Source organism: Mytilus edulis, chromosome 14, assembly GCF_963676685.1.
Source record: "Mytilus edulis chromosome 14, xbMytEdul2.2, whole genome shotgun sequence".
NCBI lineage: Eukaryota > Metazoa > Mollusca > Bivalvia > Mytilida > Mytilidae > Mytilus > Mytilus edulis.
In genome coordinates, this window is record NC_092357.1 from 70,498,836 (window position 1) to 70,507,607 (window position 8,772).

Genomic DNA, 8,772 nt, shown 5'->3' on the forward strand with positions numbered 1-8,772 from the left:
ACTACTTTTTTGGTAAACTTTCTTGCTATTCCCGAGTGTGTTTTTGTGATTTATGCAATTTTATTCATGGACTAGCTAGCATAAAGAATTACATGTACATTTAAATAGTATAGATCGATTCGTGTTTTAAAATCAAACAAACGCTACTGCTTGCACTGATGATAAAAAAATTACTTTTATATATATATATAAAAAAAACAATGTATTTGTTACATGTTATTGGGATTAAATTGTATATTTTGAAGATCATATTCCGTAATGTTATGCCCTGAATTCTATTCGATGTCTATAAAGCAAATAAAATCTATTTGTACTCGTAACAAAAAGGAGAAAAGATTGGGCTGCCTCTCTTCAATTTTGTCCAGTTACCAAAGTAAAATCAAAATTAAATTCTCCGACAATGCACATGGTGATATTGTATATGTCATTCAAACACTTACACTTGTTCTTTTATTTGTGTGGCAATTTTAATGACCATTTTAATTCAAAGCTTGGATTTGCATCCTTCATTCTCCAGTACGTTTGAATTTCTACATACATCACAGTCAGTAATTAAATTAAAGTTGTGTGTTAAACGTCAATACGAAAGCAAACAATCCATAGTAAAAAAAATATTTAGAGGGCACATATGTATCTTTCGTCTGACAGCACGTATACACCACTGTTATCGTAAATTATATAAACATAGATTTATTTTTTTTTAAGACAAAAAAGAGAAAAGAACTGATAAGTGCGGGTAATCCATGCGCCTTGTTTCGATATCTTAAAAATTAATTATTCTTTTATCTATTATAACACGTGAAAACTACACCGGTGAGTTCCATACATGTCATAAACTTACAGCTGGTCCTGAACATGCATGAAGTATTTGCCACTGGACTTTAAACAACAATCAATCACACTATAACTTATAGTATATATAGTTGTGAAATACAAAATGTATATTATAATGATACATTTAGATAAATAAATAGATTAATCTATTTATTTATCTAAATGTATCATTATAATATACATTTTGTATTTCACAACTATATATACTATAAGTTATAGTGTGATTGATTGTTGTTTAAAGTCCAGTGGCAAATACTTCATGCATGTTCAGGACCAGCTGTAAGTTTATGACATGTATGGAACTCACCGGTGTAGTTTTCACGTGTTATAATAGATAAAAGAATAATTAATTTTTAAGATATCGAAACAAGGCGCATGGATTACCCGCACTTATCAGTTCTTTTCTCTTTTTTGTCTTAAAAAAAAAAAAAATCTATGTTTATATAATTTACGATAACAGTGGTGTATACGTGCTGTCAGACGAAAGATACATATGTGCCCTCTAAATATTTTTTTTACTATGGATTGTTTGCTTTCGTATTGACGTTTAACACACAACTTTAATTTAATTACTGACTGTGATGTATGTAGAAATTCAAACGTACTGGAGAATGAAGGATGCAAATCCAAGCTTTGAATTAAAATGGTCATTAAAATTGCCACACAAATAAAAGAACAAGTGTAAGTGTTTGAATGACATATACAATATCACCATGTGCATTGTCGGAGAATTTAATTTTGATTTTACTTTGGTAACTGGACAAAATTGAAGAGAGGCAGCCCAATCTTTTCTCCTTTTTGTTACGAGTACAAATAGATTTTATTTGCTTTATAGACATCGAATAGAATTCAGGGCATAACATTACGGAATATGATCTTCAAAATATACAATTTAATCCCAATAACATGTAACAAATACATTGTTTTTTTTATATATATATATAAAAGTAATTTTTTTATCATCAGTGCAAGCAGTAGCGTTTGTTTGATTTTAAAACACGAATCGATCTATACTATTTAAATGTACATGTAATTCTTTATGCTAGCTAGTCCATGAATAAAATTGCATAAATCACAAAAACACACTCGGGAATAGCAAGAAAGTTTACCAAAAAAGTAGTGGGAACTTTACTGTTATTTTTATCATATTTATTTCTGATAGTTTTCCCGACCTATTCACCTATTTTCAAACTTGAAAAGGGACCTCTTTCAGCGGCACGAGCCTGGAACATGTACACATGACAGTTGTAAGTAACAGCTATATAAATATACAAGACTGAAGATGTGGTATGATTGCGAATGAGACAACTGTCCACAAGAGACCAAAAGTACACAGACATTAACAACTATATGTCACCGTACGGCCGTCAACAATGAGCAAAGCACATACCGCATAGTCAGCTATAAAATGCATTTCAAAGATACTATAATTAGAATAAAAGGTTAACGTACTTACAAAATATGTCATCTTAAAGAATGTGATTTCACAAATAAATTATTTTCATATTCGCAGTCCAAAACCTAAAATCGGTTACACACATTTGTAATGTTTTAAATCCATTCCAACAATATCATTTTAAACACACACTAGCTTGCCTTTTCATTAATTTGAATAATACAAATTCAGCTAAATTTTGTTTATTCCCATCAACAGAGAAATCTCACACTCATCCCAGACGTTAATAATACTCATGCACTTCAATTTTGATAAACAATTTATTGATACGGATGACAACGCTTTAATATACGGTTACATTAGGTTAAAAAAAAATTTGAACTTGTTTTTAATTGAATTCAAAGATAGATTAAACGGTAGCTTTAGGCAGCAACCATTTGATTTTCTGGGGGTGGAAAGGGGGGGGGGGGGCTATGTTTTTTTTCTAGAAATAAAAGTTTGTTTCCAGTTTTGGAGAAAAAATAATTTGTTATTGACCCTGAGAAAAAAAATGTTTGTTTCACCCTCAGCTGACACTATATGTAATGCTAATATTGAAAGAAAAAAATTTGTCGCTAAAAAAAATGTTTGTCTGGGGAAAAAAATCCATAGCCCAATCCCCCCCCCCCCCCCCCGCAAGAAAATCAAATGGTTGCTGCCTTATTTTAGTATGTGAAAAGTATAATGAACTTCGAAAGAAATTTATCAAACCATATTGTTGGAGAAAACCGTCGAATCTTAAACTTTTTAGACGATCAATGCATTTGAATGGGGGCATATATATACAGTCGGAACTCGCCCCTTTTTTTATGCTCGGTTGGGACCCCCTTTTAAAGTGGTTGGGTTCTCACCAGTATCAGTTCATAATGTAAAGGAACTTACCAATTAAAGGGAAGTTTTTATTTCTGACTGAGAAGGTACGAAATTAAATTCATTCATTAATGCTAAAAATCCATTTGATCCTATTCTGCTGTACTGTTATAATGGTATACCTACTTATATGATTATTTGACTAATTAACACTGGACACTTTTAATTTGCAAAACACTCATTTGCAAATCCGCCGCCGCCTCAAACAAGAGCTACAATATCATGTATATAACCAAAATGTGCAGAATTACATGGGATTCAATAATTTCATTGGTTTTCTACAGTTACTTTCATATTTATTTTGCAATTTGAATTATAAAAACATGGGATTTTCAATATCCCATGGGACAGGGCAAAATCCCATGGGATTTACCATTATCCCATGGGATTTTGGTTAAATCCCATGGGATTTTTTTTTGTCCCATGGGATTATTGTAGTCCCATGGGATATTTGTTGTCCGATGGGACAAAAAAAATCCCATGGGATTTTTATTATCCCATGGGATTTTTAATATCCCATGGGACAAATTAAAATCCTATGGGATTCTAATTGTAAATATATAGATATAAATAAACAGTAATGTGTATGTTACAATGTTTTCTATTTGGTAGTAAATTATTATAAGATGAATCTTTTTAATTGAATATCTTTTTTTCTTGGGAAATGTTAATTTAGCATATTGTTCTTTAACTGTTCAAAACTAAACTTTTAAACAACAAAGCAGATAATGTAAGTATCAATATATGTTTATTCATGAATTATAGAATACTTTCTTGAAACACAATTATTTGCCATTTGAAATCAATAAAAACTCTATTGTTAGGCTTAACATACTAGTAGCTATTTAAGTAAATCTATTTTTTTCACAATATCTCTCAACACAAAACATTAATAGTTTCTTATCATCCAGCATTGTTTGATGGTATAGTCCACTTTTTGGACATTCAGCACAGAACTTTGACATTATTGTGGTTTCAATATTTTTTTGAATTTAAAAGAACTTCAAATCATTGACTGAGTGATGAAAATAATAACTGATCCAACTTTTGTCTTTGAATTTATTCTGGTCTTGTTTCTATGTTTTCTCCATTTATTCTAGGTGGTGAATTTCAATCCTTCTGAAAAAGAACCAATAAAATCTAAAGTAATGGATTATACAAAATTGTTTTCATACATGTAGCAATAATATGATTTTCAATAAAAATAGCTATGCGATATGGATTTTACTGATTGTTAAAGGTTGTCCAGTGTCATCAGTTGCTAACGGCCTACATCCTTTGGTCTCTGATGGAGGGTTGTCAAATTAGCAATATACCACATCTTCCTATTCTAATACCATATAACAATCAATTAATTTATTCTTCTTTATAACATTTGGGTATTTTCCCAAGTTATATACATAATATATATATATACTGTAAATTCGGAATTAATGCGAGTTTTTTTTATTGCGAAAAATGCAACGGAGTTGTAAACGCAATAATTTAAACTCGCATTATGAAATATTTTATATGGATTAAACAGGATTTTTCTCAAAATCGTAAAATTTAAAATCGCATTTAAGTCTAAAATGACAGAATCGCAATAATAAATGCACGCAATAATTTATGAATTTACTGTATAAAGATCAATGTTAAAAGTTTAGACAACTATAATAACATTCCATTATTCACAAGAATTTGCAATATATTATACAAAATGCAGACAACAGAAACAATATTTCTTTAAGCTTTTGAAGTTCAGACAGATTTCAATTTGTGTTTTATTTCAATGAAAAAATACCTTGAACATATTGGAAATTATAACATTGATACAAAAAAAATATGTATGTTTTATCCTTATTTTTTGTGTTGTTGGCTTGCTGTCTCATTTTAATATACATTTAAACATACATCAATAATCTTCTTCTTTCATGTCTTTATTAAAAGTAAAAATGGGATATTTTTGATTTTGATATCCCAAAACATTATAGTTCTATCAAACACCAATGTGTTTGATATTAATTTTAAGACATGTATAAATGTTCCAGACCATATCAGTATTCGGATGTTACTTTTACGGTCCAGAACTTACAGTCCCACCATATGTGTACAGTCAGACCATTTAAGTATATTTGTACTGTCTGGTACCAGCTCGACCAAACCTGTGTTTTTATTTTAACTGCAATTAAACTTTTTGTATTAATCTATTAAAGATTTCAGTTATGTTGATCTGTACTGTACATTTGTTTGTAATAAACTTGACCAACTTCTTAAAATTGGGCAAGCGTACAGTCCAAATACTTGTTTGTTCTGGAACATAAACATGATTAACAAGCATTTGGCAGGATGTCATGCTAAAATCCCATTAATATTAGTACTAAATTTTGAGTATATACATGTAAATCCACAAGTTACTTACTGAAATTCATGGTGAACACTCACCAAAAACTTACAATTTAGAGGAAAGACTGGAAAGATGAATGCACTAACACTATCAAAACAGAGCATAAAACTTACCGAAAAACAAGATGTTTTACATTTATCCAGGAGCAGGATAATTGAAAAGTTGTTTTTTTCTTTCTCTGCTGTCCATCATATAACCTTTGATTTCATTCATGCAAAATATGAAAATCTGCAAAGGTAAGACCTAGAACCTCAACTTATCCACATTTTGAATTTTGAACTGCATACTTGTCCTTTTCATCTTGCTGACAACCTAAACATAAAAAAATGATAAAAACATAATTCTAGATTGACTTTGTGTTTTTATTTTTGTTGGTACATGTACAAACAATTTTCCCAACTTTAAAACGAAAACATCATCACCAAAGAGGAGGTCATACTAACCTCCGAAATATTTAAACAAACCGAAATTATTACTTGATTAAGATCTTGTCGTAAATTAATTGCATAGATACTCTAATTTTTGAAAACTTGATGTCTATTGCATACTTATATTTCTTTGTACGAGAGTATGCATATTAAGATGGACTCCATGGACTTTAATGTTAGCATGATTAATTTTACAGTCACTGACAGTTTTTCAGCTCTATGTGTACATTTTGAGAGAATCTTGCAATACTGTATATTCTGATATTCAGAACTTATTGTGAGGTTTTTATTAATACAACTGAAAGCTGTATCTCGTTTTCATTTCTGATACATATTTATGAGCTGAAGACCAGTGCCGAATTTTTCTCACTGCATTGAAGACCCATAGGTGACCTTCGGCCGTTGTCTGCTCTTTGATTGGGTTGTTGTCTCTTTGTCAAATTCCCAGTTTCCACTTCCCATTTTATATCATGTATGCTGATTTTTCTTAAATTACAATATTCAATCATGCAATTTTGTCCATTATTGAAAATACGATAAGCAAAAATAAATGCACAAAAAATTTAACATTGTTATATATGTAAAAGACTTTTTTTTAAATTCAAAACAGTTGCCTACACTGTTAATTTCCTTGTTTGATTTCATATTTTTAAAGCCTTTATAGCTAGCTAGATGGTATGCCGGGGCGGATCCAGCCATTTTAAAAAGGGGGGTTCCCAACCCAAGACAAAGGGGATGATCCTATATTCATTTGATTTGTTTTTTTGTCTCATACAAGAATATATATGGTTTGACGGTGGGGATCAGGGATCCTGAAATTTTTTCACCTAACCACTGGATGACAGGGGATCTCAACCATTTAAAAGTTTCTCAAACATGTGGGGGTGGGGGTGAACCCCATGGACTCTCCCTATATTTCCTTTTATTTGTTTTATTGTTCTATACAAGAATATATAAATATGGTTTAGGGGTGGGGATCTTGACCGTTTACAAGTTTTCAAACTAGAGGGGGTGGGACTTCACTTTTATTTTATTTCATTATTAATTTTATTGTCCCCGACAAGAATATATATGGTTTAGGGGTGGGGATCTGGATCGTTCACAAGATAATAGCACATTCTCAAATTGAACAGAGTGGTGAAACCCCCAAAGACCTCCTTTTAATTTCATTTGATTTGTTTTATCGTCCCATTCAAGAATTTATATGGTTTAGGGATGGGGATCTGGACCGTTTACAAGATAATAGCATATTCTCAAATTGAAAGGGGTGGGGATTACCTCCCATGGACTCACCCTCCCTTCTTTCTTCCCCCCCGAAATACCTTTTAATAAGCCCCAATGCACAGATAGTTCACAGTATTTTCCCTTGATTTACACTAAAGAATATACACTATACAGGTGTAATTTTTTTTAAAAAAGATAATACAACTGAAGACCACCCTGACCACAGTGGTGGATCCAGAATTTTTCATAGTTGGGGTCCACCGACTGCCTAAGAGGGGCCTGCTCCTGCCATGACTCAGTGATTCCATATATAATCAACCAATTCTTTTCCCAAACAGGGGGCCCTGAACTCCTGATCCCCCCTTTTTTTCCTCATTTCAATCACCCTGATATAAATTTAGTTTTATCACTTACAATAGGAATGGTTTGAATTCCCAAATAATTCTTATATACCATTAATATCAACATATTTCATTTTTGATAAATGAAAGGCAAAAGTTTTCTATGGGTAGAAATGGATAGTGGGAAGCTTTCAGATTCACACCGGTGCCGGTGGCTGTGTTCAAAGTGCTGGGTTTTTATTACCCTCGTTGTTTGCGGACTAACTATTTAGGCCAGTGGTGGATAATAGTGTGCGTGCATTAATCTTCTATACCTTCTTAATCAATATATTCAAATACTGACGGCAAGTGTGTGTTGTAATGATGTATCAATGTCTTTTTGAAAATCACCGTGCTATTTACATGTGGGATCGAAAATGCAGGGGAAGGAAACTTGTCAATTATGTTTATTTCTAAGCCAAAATAAAATGAGCCGCCGTAAAATTAACCTTGGGTAATAACAGTGCATGTAAGGCTCGTCTCGGAGGGGTGTCTTTTTTTCTGTCTTCTTTTTTTAGTTATATTTTTAATAACTTACACTTTTTTCCAGTATTCTCTTTCTTTCACTATTCTTTATTCCTTTTTTTTTCTTTGTCCTTTGTTCTCTATTTTGTTAATTCACATTCAAACCCTCTTATGTGTATGTGGACTTACTGTAGTTTATTTTTTAGTTCTGGCAGAGATATTAGATACAATATATATGTCTCTGGTTCTGGTATTATACGATAAGTCAATTTCTTTTTCATGCAGTGTCATGAAATATAATGGTTTTATGCATATCAGCCAAGATTGTGCGCAACATTTTAATAAACAATTCAACACTATATACACGTTTAATGTGAATTTTATTAAAATCGATGAAGAACATGAATTTGGCAGCTAGTGCCCCTTAAACAGGTAAAGTTCAATTAACAAATTCTGATCTACTGGCATTCAACACCAAATTACTTACTTGCTGTATATTGATAAATGTGATTGTATATTGTCAATGCCTCAACATCGAGAATACGTCATGTGAGGTGTTGGTCGCTACGTTTGATACGGGGTCAAAGGTTGCGGCTTCGAGACAGAGAAAAACATCCAGGTAAAAAGTGTAGAATTTTGTTTTTGAAAATTTGAGTTGTAAATTTTCCTAAAAAGTACTTAATTCCGTTCATCTAGTTGTAAATTTTCCTAAAAAAAGTACTTATTTCCGTTCATCTATTATGGGTATAA

At 31.6% G+C, this 8,772-nt stretch overlaps 1 long non-coding RNA gene across 1 annotated transcript; it reads right to left on the bottom strand.

Annotated features, from left to right (window-relative positions):
* Positions 1 to 3,644: 3,644 nt before the first annotated feature.
* Positions 3,645 to 7,950, bottom strand: LOC139503775 (uncharacterized). Its single transcript, XR_011659189.1, has 3 exons — positions 7,833 to 7,950; positions 5,639 to 5,837; positions 3,645 to 4,258 (listed from the first exon to the last, which is right to left on the bottom strand). It is a non-coding gene; the product is annotated as an uncharacterized lncRNA (long non-coding RNA).
* Between the last annotated feature and the right edge of the window lie 822 nt (positions 7,951 to 8,772).